General features: G+C 42.3%; 1 protein-coding gene across 2 annotated transcripts in view; it reads right to left on the bottom strand.

Annotated features, from left to right (window-relative positions):
- Positions 1-15876, bottom strand: part of KCNIP4 (potassium voltage-gated channel interacting protein 4) — a 405696-nt gene that overhangs the window by 266705 nt on the left and 123115 nt on the right. The window lies entirely within an intron of this gene.

Consider the following 15876-nt stretch of genomic DNA (forward strand, 5'->3'; position numbering starts at 1 on the left):
CAGAGCCACAGTATGACTGCCCTGGCAGCTCTTGTAAAGTGTCCCAAGGCCCCTTCTTAACTTTGGATACAGAACCAGGCTAAAGGGACAAAAGTGCAATTTACGGAGTTGCAACCACTGCGGCTGAACACACCTTATCATAAAGCTGGAAGACCAAGGCCCAGAATGGCTGAATAATAGGGCAATCCCACCAGATATGAAGATAGGAGCCAATAGCTCCTCCACACCTCCAGCATGTGGGGGAAAAGGAAGGGAACATATTATGTAACCTATCTGGGCATCTGATCTGTACCACCTGCTCAAGATGATGATTATTATAACTATTGTTAATGGTTCTTTTCTTTGGAGAACACTGAAATGCCTTAAGGCCCTATTACACGGAACGGTTATCAGCCGTGTCCGGCCAGCCATGAACAATGTCGGCTGATCGTTGCAGTCGTTTGTCTTTCAACATGTTTAAAGACAAACGACTCATATAACAATGATCTGCTGCCTCTGCTCCCTGGAACAGGAGCAGCGTCAGCAGACCACCGCTATCCCCTATGGGCTGCCGTGACAGTCCAGCGATCACCCGGGCAGCCCGGGAATTTGTTACTGTTACAGTTTCTGTCATGGTCAAAGGTGGCAGCAGAGAGCACTATGTACCCCTTTATTTTCTTTTCTTTTCATCCAACAGGATGTAAGGAACTATGTAAGGAACTAACAAAGAGCATGATTAATGCTCCATTATTATCTATAATTACATTACATAAAATGGAACAACATTTTATACAATACATTTGTACACTATTATTTGTTTTACTTGACCATTTACTTTTTCATGAAAACTCTCTCTCTCTCTCTCTCTCTCTCTCTCTCTCTCTATATATTTTTTTTTTTTTAACTTTAATTTCCCCCCCCCTTTCTGATAAAAGCCGCACAACAACAGCAGGACGCAAAACAACAAGCAGGCAGCACCATCACTGAGTTCTTTACACCATCATACAAGGCTTACATTTCAGGTAGAATGTTTTCCTGGTATTACAGTTAAATATTTGCAAGATCACCTGTAACACTTGCTTAGCCTAAATGAAACTTGTAATACAGTCATTAATAGTTATGGATCTATTAAAGGGAACCTGTCACCGGGGACACAGGCACAGAGCCCGCCCAACCCCCAGTGCAGCCCCCGGATACTTACCCTTTCCGGCAAGTCCCGCTCCTGGAGCCGGTCTTGGGACTAAGAGAATGACAGCTCCAGTCATTCTCTATGGGCATCGGACTCATCTCAGGTAATTTGCATACAGCACGCGCACGGCTTTGGGCGCTGATATCTTAGTCCCAAGACCGGCTTCAGGAGCGGGACTCGCCGGAAAGGGTAAGTATCCGGGGGCTGCACTGGGGGTCGGGCGGGCTCTGTACCCGCGTCCCCAGTGACAGGTTGCCTTTAAGTGCTCCATTATATCATGCAGCATTACGTTTAGTGGAAGAATGAAAGGTATAAGCATGATACAGTATTATGTATAGGTGAATCTGAGGTCTCATCATTGTGTCCAATCCAATCCCCCCACTCCTACCACCTTCACCACTAGTAAGGGAGGAAGATGAAGGTTCTTCAATGCAGGTCTTGTCTAAGATATTATCATCCAACCTTATATATGATACTAATTATAGGAGTAACTAGAAAATGTACCCGGCGCTGCCCGGGTATAAAGTGTCAGTGTGTTAATTAGATTTGTTCTAAGGTGCCCAGGAGGCCAAGCTAAAGGTATTGTTTCATCTGATTTAATCAGTGGAATTAGTGTATACCTGTAGTGCATAGTTGGAGGGGTTCTGTATAACCACAATGTATAGTTTTTAGGGGTCTCGCATATCTGTAATGCATAGTTGGGGGGGGGCTGTATACCTATAGTGTATAGTTGAGGGAGGTCCTGTATACCTGCAGTGTACAGTTGGTGAAGGTCCTGTATACCTGTACTGTATAGTTCAGGGTCCTGTATACCTGTAGTATATAGTTGGTGCTGTATACCTGTAATGTATAGTTGGTGGAGGTCTTGTATACCTGTAGTTTATAGTTTGAGGGTCCTGGATACCTGTAGTGTATAATTGGTGGAGGTCTTGTATACCTGTAGTATATAGTTCGGGGGTCCTGTATACCTGTAGTAAATAGTTTGAGGGTCCTGTATAACTATAGTATAGAGTTAATGGAGGTCCTGTATACCTGTAGTGTATAGTTTGGGGTTATATATACCTGTAGTATATAGCTGGTGGAGTTCCTGTATACCTGTAGTATATTTGGGGTCCTGTATACTTGTAGTATAGAGTTGGTGAAGGTGCTGTATACCTGTATTATAGAGTTGGTGTAGGTCCTGTATACCTGTAGTGTATGGTTTTGAGGTCCTGTATACCTGTAGTGTATAGTTTGGGGTCCTATATACCTGTAGTATATAGTTGGTGGAGTTCCTGTATACCTGTAGTGTATAGTTTTGGGGTCCTGTATACCTGTAGTGTATAGTTTGGGGTCCTGTATACCTGTAGTATATAGTTGGTGGAGGTCCTGTATACCTGAAGTATATAGTTGGTGGAGGTCCTGTATACCTGTAGTATATAGTTTTGGGGTCCTGTATACCTGTAGTGTAAAGTTTGGGTCCTGTATACCTGTAGTATTTAGTTTTGTGGAGGTCCCGTGCACTTGTAGTGTATAGTTTTGGGGTCCTGTATACCTGTAGTGTCCTGTATACCTGCAGGGTTGTATTTACCCGTATGGCAGTGTTATTCAGTCACAGTGTGTTGGTATTGGTCATGTCTGGTGTGGCGGTGTTATCCAGTCACGGTATGGTGGTATTGGTCAGGTCTGGTATAGCGGTGTTATCCAGTCACAGTATGGCAGCATTGGTCAGGTCTGATATGATGGTGTTATCCAGTCACAGTATTGTGGTATTGGTCAGGACTGGTGTGGCGGTGTTACCCAGTCACAGTTTGCCGGTATTGGTCAGGTCTGGTATGGCAGTGTTATCCAGTCACAGTATGGCGGTATTGGTCAGGTCTGGTATGACAGTGTTATCCAGCACAGTATGGCGGTATTGGTCAGGTCTGGTATGGCAGTGTTATCCAGTCACAGTATGGCGGTATTGGTCAGGTCTGGTATGACAGTGTTATCCAGCACAGTATAGCGGTATTGGTCAGGTCTGGTGTGGCGGTGTTATCCATTCACAGTATGGCGGTATTGGTCAGGTCTTATATGACAGTGTTATCCAGTCACAGTATGGCGGTATTGGTCAGGTCTGGTATGACAGTGTTATCCAGTCACAGTATGGCGGTATTGGTCAGGTCTGGTGTGGCAGTGTTATCCAGTCACAGTATAGCGGTATTGGTCAGGTCTGGTGTGGCAGTGTTATCCAGTCACAGTATGGCGGTATTGGTCAGGTCTGGTGTGGCGGTGTTACCCAGTCACAGTATGGCGGTATTGGTCAGGTCTGGTATGGAGGTGTTATCCAGTCACAGTATGGCGGTATTGGTCAGGTCTGGTATGGAGGTGTTATCCAGTCACAGTATGGCGGTATTGGTCAGGTCTGGTATGGCAGTGTTACCCAGTCACAGTTTGGTATACCTGTAGTGCTATGTATATACCTGTACTGTATAAATGGAGTAGGGGGTCCTGTATATACATGTACTGTATAGATGGATTAGGGGTCCTGTATATACATGTACTGTATAGATGGAGTAGGGGGTCCTGTATACATGTACTGTATAGATGGAGTAGGGGGTCCTGTATATACATGTACTGTATAGATGGAGTAGTGGGCCCTGTATATACATGTACTGTATAGATGGAGTAGTGGGCCCTGTATATACATGTACTGTATAGTTGGAGTAGGGGGTCCTGTATATACATGTACTGTATGGATGGAGTAGGGGATCCTGTATATACATGTACTGTATAGATGGAGTAGGGGGCCCTGTATACATGTACTGTATAGATGGAGTAGGGGGTCCTGTATATACATGTACTGTATAGATGGAGTAGGGGGTCCTGTATATACATGTACTGTATAAATGGAGTAGGGGGTCCTGTATATACATGTACTGTATAGATTGAGTAGGGGGTCCTATATACATGTACTGTATAGATGGAGTAGGGGGTCCTTTATATACATGTACTGTATAGATGGAGTAGGGGGCCCTGTATACATGTACTGTATAGATGGAGTAGGGGGTCCTGTATATACATGTACTGTATAGATGGAGTAGGGGGTCCTGTATATACATGTCCTGTATAGATGGAGTAGGGGATCCTGTATATACATGTACTGTATGGATGGAGTAGGGGGCCCTGTATATACATATACTGTATAGATGGAGTAGGGGGTCCTGTATATACATGTACTGTATAGATGGAGTAGTGGGCCCTGTATATACATGTAGTGTATAGATGGAGTAGTGGGCCCTGTATATACATGTACTGTATAGTTGGAGTAGGGGGTCCTGTATATACATGTACTGTATAGATGGAGTAGGGGGTCCTGTATATACATGTACTGTATAGATGGAGTAGGTGGCCCTGTATACATGTACTGTATAGATGGAGTAGGGGGTCCTGTATATACATGTACTGTATAGATGGAGTAGGGGGTCCTGTATATACATGTCCTGTATAGATGGAGTAGGGGGTCCTGTATATACATGTACTGTATGGATGGAGTAGGGGGCTCTGTATATACATGTCCTGTATAGATGGAGTAGGGGGTCCTGTATATACATGTACTGTATAGATGGAGTAGGGGGCCCTGTACATACATGTACTGTATAGATGGAGTAGGGGGCTCTGTATATACATGTACTGTATAGATGGAGTAGGGGGTCCTGTATATACATGTACTGTATAGATGGAGTAGGGGGTCCTGTATATACATGTCCTGTATAGATGGAGTAGGGGGTCCTGTATATACATGTACTGTATAGATGGAGTAGGGGGTCCTGTATATACATGTACTGTATAGATGGAGTAGGGGGTCCTGTATATACATATACTGTATAGATGGAGTAGGTGGCCCTGTATACAAGTACTGTATAGATGGAGTAGGGGGTCCTGTATATACATGTACTGTATAGATGGAGTAGGGGGTCCTGTATATACATGTACTGTATGGATGGAGTAGGGGGCTCTGTATATACATGTCCTGTATAGATGGAGTAGGGGGTCCTGTATATACATGTACTGTATAGATGGAGTAGGGGGCCCTGTATATACATGTACTGTATAGATGGAGTAGGGGGCTCTGTATATACATGTACTGTATAGATGGAGTAGGGGGTCCTGTATATACATGTACTGTATAGATGGAGTAGGGGGTCCTGTATATACATGTCCTGTATAGATGGAGTAGGGGGTCCTGTATATACATGTACTGTATAGATGGAGTAGGGGGTCCTGTATATACATGTCCTGTATAGATGGAGTAGGGGGTCCTGTATATACATGTACTGTATAGATGGAGTAGGGGGTCCTGTATATACATGTACTGTATAGATGGAGTAGGGGGTCCTGTATATACATGTACTGTATAGATGGAGTAGGGGGTCCTGTATATACATGTACTGTATAGATGGAGTAGGGGGTCCTGTATATACATATACTGTATAGATGGAGTAGGGGGTCCTGTATATACATGTCCTGTATAGATGGAGTAGGGGGTCCTGTATATACATGTACTGTATAGATGGAGTAGGGGGTCCTGTATATACATGTCCTGTATAGATGGAGTAGGGGGTCCTGTATATACATGTACTGTATAGATGGAGTAGGGGGTCCTGTATATACATGTCCTGTATAGATGGAGTAGGGGGTCCTGTATATACATGTACTGTATAGATGGAGTAGGGGGTCCTTTATATACATGTACTGTATAGATGGAGTAGGGGGTCCTGTATATACATGTCCTGTATAGATGGAGTAGGGGGTCCTGTATATACATGTACTGTATAGATGGAGTAGGGGGTCCTGTATATACATGTACTGTATAGATGGAGTAGGGGGTCCTGTATAGATGGAGTAGGGGGTCCTGTATATACATGTACTGTATAGATGGAGTAGGGGGTCCTGTATATACATGTCCTGTATAGATGGAGTAGGGGGTCCTGTATATAAATGTACTGTATAGATGGAGTAGGGGGTCCTGTATATACATGTCCTGTATAGATGGAGTAGGAGGTCCTGTATATACATGTACTGTATGGATGGAGTAGGGGGTCCTGTATATACATGTACTGTATAGATGGAGTAGGGGGCCCTGTATATACATGTACTGTATAGATGGAGTAGGGGGTCCTGTATACCTGTATAGATGGAGTAGGGGGTCCTGTATATACATGTCCTGTATGGATGGAGTAGGGGGTCCTGTATATACATGTACTGTATAGATGGAGTATGGGGTCCTGTATATACATGTCCTGTATAGATGGAGTAGGGGGTCCTGTATATACATGTACTGTATAGATGGAGTATGGGGTCCTGTATATACATGTACTGTATGGATGGAGTAGGGGGTCCTGTATATACATGTACTGTATAGATGGAGTAGGGGGCCCTGTATACATGTACTGTATAGATGGAGTAGGGGGTCCTGTATATACATGTACTGTATAGATGGAGTAGGGGGCCCTGTATATACATGTACTGTATAGATGGAGTATGGGGTCCTGTATATACATGTACTGTATAGATGGAGTAGGGGGTCCTGTATATACATGTACTGTATGGATGGAGTAGGGGGTCCTGTATATACATGTACTGTATAGATGGAGTAGGGGGCCCTGTATATACATGTACTGTATAGATGGAGTAGGGGGCCCTGTATATACATGTACTGTATAGATGGAGTAGGGGCTTTTGTATATACATGTACTGTATAGATGGAGTAGGGGGTCCTGTATATACATGTACTGTATAGATGGAGTAGGGGCTCCTGTATATACATGTACTGTATAGATGGAGTAGGGGGTCCTGTATATACATGTACTGTATAGATGGAGTAGGGGGTCCTGTATATACATGTACTGTATAGATGGAGTAGGGGGCCCTGTATATACATGTACTGTATAGATGGAGTAGGGGGCCCTGTATATACATGTCCTGTATAGATGGAGTAGGGGGTCCTGTATATACATGTACTGTATAGATGGAGTAGGGGGTCCTGTATATACATGTACTGTATAGCTGGAGTAGGGGGTCCTGTATATACATGTACTGTATAGATGGAGTAGGGGGTCTACCAGTTATTACTGTGGATGTTGTGAGGCAGCTTCCCTAGCAACCATTGCTCCCTGTGGAAATGAAAGCAGTAATCCTATTGGTTGCTAAGGCTCCAACTGCCGTGTCTGCTGCAGCTAATTATATCACCTGTGTTTGCAGTGAGGAGATTTTCCCATTCATCTCTATGGGGCGCCTCTCTTCCCCCTCCCCCTCCCCTCCTGTACATCTGGCGGGGACGGGACCTTCGCAATAACCTTCCCGAGCACCCAATGTATCTGTGTGCCAAATTTGGGGTCAAACGGTTCAGGCGTTTGGAAATCTATAGAGGACAGACAGACAGACAGACAGAAGGACAGACAGACAGACAGACTTTGATTTTTATGATATAGATAAGGAACTTGGAGAACGCTCCCTACTGCAAACCAGATATTTGTGGTGGATAGCAATAAAATAAATGACAACTGGGTCTTATATGTTGGCCATTTTAAAACTTCTTAAATTACATTTTATTTCCAATCTCCAATGCGTGTTTATGCGTGTTCTGTTATGTTGATGATTATGGCATACAGCCAGGGAAGACCCCAAATTAATAATCTTAGAAAATTAGAAAACTAAAAAAATAAATAAAAATAACAAAGACATGATGGTCAAATGAGCAGTATGTACAGTAAACAAACACACTAGGTGGGTCAGGGGTGCCCATTTATTCACAATTAGTCAAAAAACCTTGGGCCAAAGCCCAGGGCTTTAAACTAGAGATGAGTGAACCAAGTTCGGGTTCGAATCCATCCGAACGCGAACGTTCGGTATTTGATTAGCTGGGGCTGCTGAAGTTGGATAAAGCTCTAAGGTTGTCTGTAAAACATGGATACAGCCAATGACTATATCCATGATTTCCACATAGTCTTAGGGATTTATCCAACTTCAGCAGCCACCGCTAATCAAATGCCGAACGTTCGCGTTCGGATGGACTCGAGCATGCTCCAGGTTCGCTCATCTCTACTCTAAACCCCTATTTTTGCAGTAACCTCACCCCTAAAATATAACTTTAAATAAGTGACTAATAAGAGCCGTATAGATGTCTAAATGCACAATGTCAGGTGAGTAGTATCAATCACCGTTCCTAAACTGTCCAGAATACTCAGGCTGCAGCACTGGGAAATTTCTTACCCTGAAAATTGCTATCTAAAAACTGTACATGTGCACCTTCAATATGTTTTGTTCCTAGGCAATGTCATCAGGGAGATATGGCATCATCCACCATTCCATTCAATGCTGCCTTTTATGTATGGCTGGGTTAACACACACCCCAAACACCAATTACATCTTGGTAAGTCCAAGGTATAACATATATAAATGGTAAGAGTAAAAACTTTACCTGTGTAAACACTCCTATCACATCTCGCCATCCAATTATGTTACAGAGGGGTAGTATTTGAAACCTAGCCCATCCCCACCATCATATTGGAGCGACCACAACATCATCATGGCGAGATGTGATAGGAGTGTTTACACAGGTGAAGTTTTTACTCTTACCAATTATATATGTTATACCTTGGACTTATTACGATATTGAGATCTGATTGGCTCCCATGTAGTTGGTGTTTGGGCATGTGTTAGCCCATTCAAACATAAAAGAAAGCATTAAATGGAGTAGTGGATGATGCCAATTATCTCCCCGATGACGTCGCCTAATGACGAAACATGTTGAAGGGGCACATATACAGTTTTTAGATAACGATTGTCAGAGTGAGAAATTTCCTAGTGCTGCAGCCTGGGTATTCTGAGGGACAGTTTAGGACCAGTGATTGATACTACTCACCTGACATTATGCTTTTAAATTTCTATGCTGCTTTTATTAGTCACTTATTACAAGTTATATTTTAGGGGTAAGGTTACTGCAATAATAGGGGTTTAGTGACTTGGGCTGCGGCCCAAGTTTTTTTTGACTAATTGTGTATGTACAGTAAACAAACTCAATACAGTGGTACCTCGGTTAACGAGTAACTTGGATTGAGAGCATTTTGCAAGAAGAGCTCACAGTTTCTCAAAATTGTAACTTGGTTTAAGAGCATTGCTTTGGTTTAAGAGCTCCCTGTACTGGGTGGAAGCGTGAGTGTGTGTGTGTGTGTGTGGGGGGGGGGGGGTCATGGTCTGCATAGTGGGGTCTACAGCACTGTAATCTGACCCAGGAAGTCTCCCTCACCTTCCAGATCATAGCAGATCCACTTCAGGCTGGGGTGGGGAACCATTTGTCTGCATTTCAATGATTTTGCTTTGATTAAAGAGTGGATTTGGACGGGTAACGGTATCTATCTATCTATCTATCTATCTATCTATCTATCTATCTATTCTATAGGCCCAATCCCAATATGCATTTGCTTGCTGTCACTTCTCTACAACTACATTTCCGGTAATTAAATAAGATTTCCAGAATCGCTAACTATAGTAGAATCTCATTAAGCCTAATGAAAGATGAAGTCACTAACGTGTTAAAAAAGGTAGCAACAAAATGTGCAGTGCCCTGTGGTCTGTAACATATGGTATTAGCACTGCTGTTGTCTTGCATGTCATAACAGAAGTGAATATGCATGTGAAACACAGGCCGTTCCAAACCGTGAGACGTCTTCTAACAGATGGGGATTTCTGAGGATCTTTGGTCACCATTGCCATGACTTGACAGATGACAAATTGCTTAATTTGTTGCCAAATTGTCTGTAATAGCTGCCGATTGCAGGGAATTAAAACAGCTATGACCATCTACATCAAACTGTAACTTACATTGATAGAACTATAACTTACATAGATTATCATTATGGTAGAAAATAAAATGCATTGCCACAAATGATGGCTGCTCAATATGTCTTCAATTTATTCCTAATTGGTTTAGAATTAAGAGTCTGGGAACTTTATTTTATCTTTTGAGACAGATGGAAAAGTATGACAACTTTCATAAATCAAATCCATCTAATAGTTTAGAAGGAAAAGGAACATTGTAAAATTACAAATTTAATGGTCAATCTTTTAAAATACTTTACTTGCAGTGAGGCCAAGAGGCAGCAACTCTTTAAGCTCTAGAAAGTATGAATAAATATACCAAGGATGGCTAAAATCTTTATAAAAGAAAAGACCACCTGCCATATCTTTGCTTTTCACAGATATGGAGGACGGAGTTTTGAATCAGTGTGAAGGTTGTGGGCAGTGGGCAGAGCAACTTTCCTCAAAATTAAAGATGATGTTTTAAGATTTAAAGCAAATGTACAAACAGATCATCACCAGCGTGGGGATGCCAATGCCGCTGTCCTTTTTTTGAAGCGCCACAATGGTGCCGGTCTATTCCCAAGCATTGGCTAGCCCCCAGTGTGATGAAACTGTCTCCCCTCTGTGACGTGGCTCCATTGGAATCAATAGAGCTGCATCACAGAGGAGAGGGGAGATTGCTACACTGGGGGCCGACAGGCATAGGCCGGCAACTCCGTGCCAGCACTGGTACGTTAATGTAGAAAACACAAAGCTGCTGCACCAGATATCCAGGTCATGTGATCTCTTTCTTCCTAATTTCCTTTACTGCAGTAGCCAGTGCTATTTTGCTAAAGTTCGCACAGATAAACCGGCAAAAGTCCTGGTCCCGTCAAAACCTAGGTCGAATTCAAGTTTGGACACTTCGATTCACTTATCTTTAGTAGAGATGAGCAAATACGATTCGATTGAGTAGGTATTCCATTGAATATTGCGGTATTCGAAAGATTCAAATTCAATCGAGTAGTGAGGCGAAACACTCGCGGGAAACATGCGGGAAACACTCGAAAGCCCTCCCATGGTAGTTGGTGCTTTTTTTAATCCAATGACCATGCAGGGAGGCTGTGAGGGACCCTGGGAGTATGCACGCAGCGCTGAACCACATGACCTTGAATCTTAAATACTTGGCTCCTGCCTCTCGACCGCAGATGAGCTTTTAACCTAGCCAGGGAAAGATCTTGCAGCAGGGGGAGGCAGGATTACTACTGAACCCAAAAGTCCTTTTCAGGGCTAATATCCAGCAAAAAAGTCATCTCTGAATCAAAAGCACTTCTGCTAAGAAATAGATGATATAACAGCAGCATCAGGTGTATTCATTCAGGTACCCTGTGTGTACAAGTGACTTATAGTGTCCCTGTTTAACACCACTAAGGGCACGTTATACATATTGTTCCAGTAGCCCAGATAAAGGCACGTCATACATACTGTTCCAGTAACGTTCATACAGCATTACGCATGATAAGCGCGAATAACAAGACACTCTGCAGACGCACATTGGAATCATGTATGTAACACTGCGCAAGAAATATGAACGAAATGTGTGAACATTGCCATAAATGTTCATAAAGCGGTCGCAAATATTTTTCCTTCGCAACTGCAGAAAGTGGCATTATACTGCGATTTTGGGGTGTTGGGTGCACCCAGGCATGCTCCCCCTAATGTCCCAGTGTCATTCCGGAGGTGTTTGCATCGTTTAGGGAGGTTTCATGGGGGACTTAGTGACCTCCAAGTGGTCGAATTTTGATTTCCAAGTGCCACAAATTTTTTTTCCTATAGACTCTAATGGGCTTGAATACTTGTTCGAATAGTCGAATATCGGTGCCTATTCGATTCGAATTCTCGAAAGTCTAATATTTCACTACTCCCTCTGCTCTAATCTTTAGTAATAAGTTGAAGTGTTGGCAAAACCCTTTTAAAAGTGTTGTCTTACTGCGACAACCCTTGTGCATGTACCTTGTGCCTTGTTAGGGCATATGCATTTCATGGAGGGGAGGCCCACTTGGGATCTCCCTCTAAGTGTAAGAATGGAGAAGGAATCTGTAGGACTGCTCCTGTTGTGAACCCGGCAAGCCCTTGTATTACAAGGATGACCAGTTATTTGACTGGCCATCTTGTAATGTTGCCTAATTGAACGAAGTTTGTTTTCAAGAGATACTCCCTTCAAAAAGAGATTCTCCACTTAGAGCCATGTTTCTAGAACATACTACACACCTTATTTACAAAAAAAACCCTTTCCATTTTAATGTTATTATCGGAAATGCTTTCTTAGGCCGAAGACATGTTCTAATAATATCCTTTAGAAAGTCAAATGATTTGAAATCCCAGAACTTGCACCACCGATCCATCGGCTGACTACTGGATGCTATTTAGAGAAGTATGTGGTCAATAGCTGGTACCACTAACCTATGACTTACATTTCTTTCCTATAACTGTTTTTTCTAGAAATACGCAGGTGTGTGTTTTCTTTTTTTTCTTCAGTTATCTTATTTTATGTTTTAGCAAAAGAGTTTCAAAGTGAAAAATCTGTAATGCAAAACTGTGTATCCTGCTCAATGCAAGCAGCACGTTATACACCCAACACCTAAACCTCAAACATGTGACTAAGGCGGGACTAGCCAAAATGGTCAGCCCTCCACTGCCGACATTATTTTAGAATTGTAGTACTTTATTTGACCACAAGAGTGATTTCACACACCACTTTTTTTTTTTTTTTTTAAACATTTAGCGTTTTTGTGGCATTTTTTTTTTTTTTCGACCAAAAACACAGCAGCTAAATATTACATTTTAGTTATGCAGTGATATATTAGGATTTTTAGGATTATTTGTTATGCAGCATGTTCTAGGTGTGGAGAGTTTGTTTCAGGTGTTTTCCCATACACTTTTTTTATTTATTTATTTTTTACAAAAAAGGAAATAATAGCTAAGTAATAAGGAGTTGCTATAGCAGACATGTCAAAAGATCAGACAGCTCCTTTTTAAACCAGCCAAAGTTTTTTGCCAAAACATATTTTACCTCTCACTTTTGCAGCCAACCAGGGCGTCTGCAGCAACAGAAAAAGTCCAACCTCAGGCCAGATACTAGACATAGGCTGTGTAGGCTGTACTAGGTCATAGGCTGTATCCCTGTTTTCAATGCAGGACTCGGGCTGTCTCCACCTTCCCCACGGAACGGGAGGACAGCGGGATTCCAATGCTGGTTGTTTGGGTTCGTACAAACCTGAACCTCAGCCTGGCTCACTCATCTCTACCAGATACTCTTAGTAACTACAGATCCTGGAAAAGACCCCCAAATGCAGGCACTAAACCTACTAAACTAATACAGATCCAGACAAGCCCTAATAAAATTACACATCAATTCACATTCTCATATATTCAGTTTTCTTGCTCTGCCCTCCTACTTGAGCACCTGCAGAGATACGGCCATGTGACCTCATCTGTGCAGACTTTTCAACATTAACTGGAGCTGCACTTATACTGTTATGTAACCTTCTGAGTCCTGTAGATGTTCATGCCATGAATTACTGCACAAAACAGATGTTGTCACTGAGGTTCAGCATAGAGGGGTACAAGAAAAAAGTTTGCAAGTCAAGTTATACAGATTTTAAAACTCTCAAGTCTTTCAGTACTTATCAGCTGCTGTATGTCCTGAAAGAAGTGGTGCATTCTTTCCATTGCTCTCTGCTGCCACCTCTGTCTGTGACATGAACTGTCCAGAGCAGCAGGAAATCTCAATAGTAACCTCTCCGGCTCTGGACAGTTCATGTCTCGGACAGAGATGGCAGTAGAGAACACCGTATCAGACTGGAAAGAATATACCACTTCCTGGCACCAGTTGATTTAAAAAATAATAAAAATAATAATAATTATATATATATATATATATATATATATATATATATAATTCCTCTGGAGTATCCCTTTGAGAGTGGTACTTGATTGTATGATTGTCACTATTTTAAAGTAAAAACAGCAACCTCCATTCATGCTGTATGCAGCCATATGTTTGCTGTCACCTGCTATAACGTCCCCACTGTCCCTGTACACGGATCCTATTAGAAAGCATATCCCAGAGCATATGTCCTGATGAAAACAGGTTATTCATATGCTGTAATGGAATATTTTACTTTTTGACAGCTACTTAACACAAGAATACATGCTGGAGTAAAATCTTTTTTCTCCTTTTGTTTTAGCCTCTAAAACGTTCGGTATCAGCATTGCCATCTACATTGTTTATTGGAGAAAGAGACGGCTCATCACAATTCCCCATTGAGCCGCAGCCTTTTAATTGCCTCTGCGCTCACCTCTGCTAAAAATAGACACTTTTTAATATAGTTACTAGACATGCAAATAACATCAGGACATATACAATAAGGTCCTGCATACATATTTAATGAGGCTGCTTTGTGAATGTCAAAGAACTAGCTTATGCTAGTACGATATAGAATTAGGATCAAGGACTTCAAAAGTCTACCTTAATCTTTATATAAACTTTATATAAGCTCCAAAAAATGTTCAAAAAATGTAATTCCCTAATGTAGTAGTATTACTCCCCAAATTAATCCTTAGACCGGAGGGCTACCTTAACATGGCATAGCGGCAAAACCTTGCTTTGACTCTGCTTGCACCATTGTTATTGTTAGTGAGTATGGTTTCAATAAATATACTGTTCATCTTGTTTCTTAAAACTTTAGATTCATGAATTGTGAACCTGCACGTTAGACCAAGTTGATGCAACTCAGCTTGCTGTGTATGGGGTTGTAGACACAAACCCTGTCCACTAGGGGCAGCAACTACAGTGGGTACATGGGTACATCACAACTGGAGTATATAACAATGGAAGAAGGTGTTACCCATTCCATTTCCATTTATATCATGTGAATCACCCTATGCAAGTTCCCTGGGTAAGAGACAGCACCAGAATAGGGTGGAGAAGCAAGGCGTTACTATGGACAGTTTTCTGGTGGGGAAACCGTGGGTCCTGGTGTACTTGTGGATGTTGCTTTAACATTATCACCTATCTTAATATTGATGCAGATGAAGTACAACCCTTCCTTCCACAAGATAGTGACCCTGACTTATTACGATTGGGACCCAGAGACACAGAACAGATGAAGCCCTATTCCACCGGACGATTATTGTTCAGATTATCGTTAAATAGTTTGAATCTAAACGATAATTATTTGCTTGAATAGCAGTTAACGACTAACGACCGAACGAGAAATCGTTAATTGTTTAATAAGTCCTGGCCCTATTTTTACCGTTGCTCGTTTGCAAATCGTTCGCATTGAATAAGAAGTCGTTTGGTCGTTCGCAGTAGTGATGAACTGATCACTGATTGGGGCAGGAACTCTAACCTCCTCACACAGGGAACTTAATACCCCTGGGACGCCCAGCCGAGGAGTAGTGCGGCTCTGTCCACGGCATATGTAGCTAGGGACGCCAACACCGCGCTCCTAGCAACCTGCTGGGCCGGTTACCAGGGATACCATCGGCGTGTCCATGCAGCTGGCCCCGTACCTGGCTGCTGCTACAGTCAATGTAAGGGGCCAAGGGTCCTGGCTGGCACTGACAAAATAAAAACAAATGTTCACTAAGAGTTTGAGGAAAATAAGAATGCATTCAAGATGTGGACGTCAAATTCCTGAGATCTTAATTTTGAGAAATGCAAGAAAAATATATCTGATTGATGGAGGCTGCATTTCACAACTTAGCAGGACTTAAAGGGGTTAGTCATGAAAGTTTTGAAAGAGCCCAAAAAGTATTGTAATAACTAATGAATGGGTAATAACTCTTACTGATCGTCTGTTCATGCTGACATCATGTGACCTCTGCAGCCAACCAGCAGC

Source organism: Dendropsophus ebraccatus, chromosome 7 (assembly GCF_027789765.1).
Source record: "Dendropsophus ebraccatus isolate aDenEbr1 chromosome 7, aDenEbr1.pat, whole genome shotgun sequence".
Taxonomy (NCBI): Eukaryota; Metazoa; Chordata; class Amphibia; order Anura; family Hylidae; genus Dendropsophus; species Dendropsophus ebraccatus.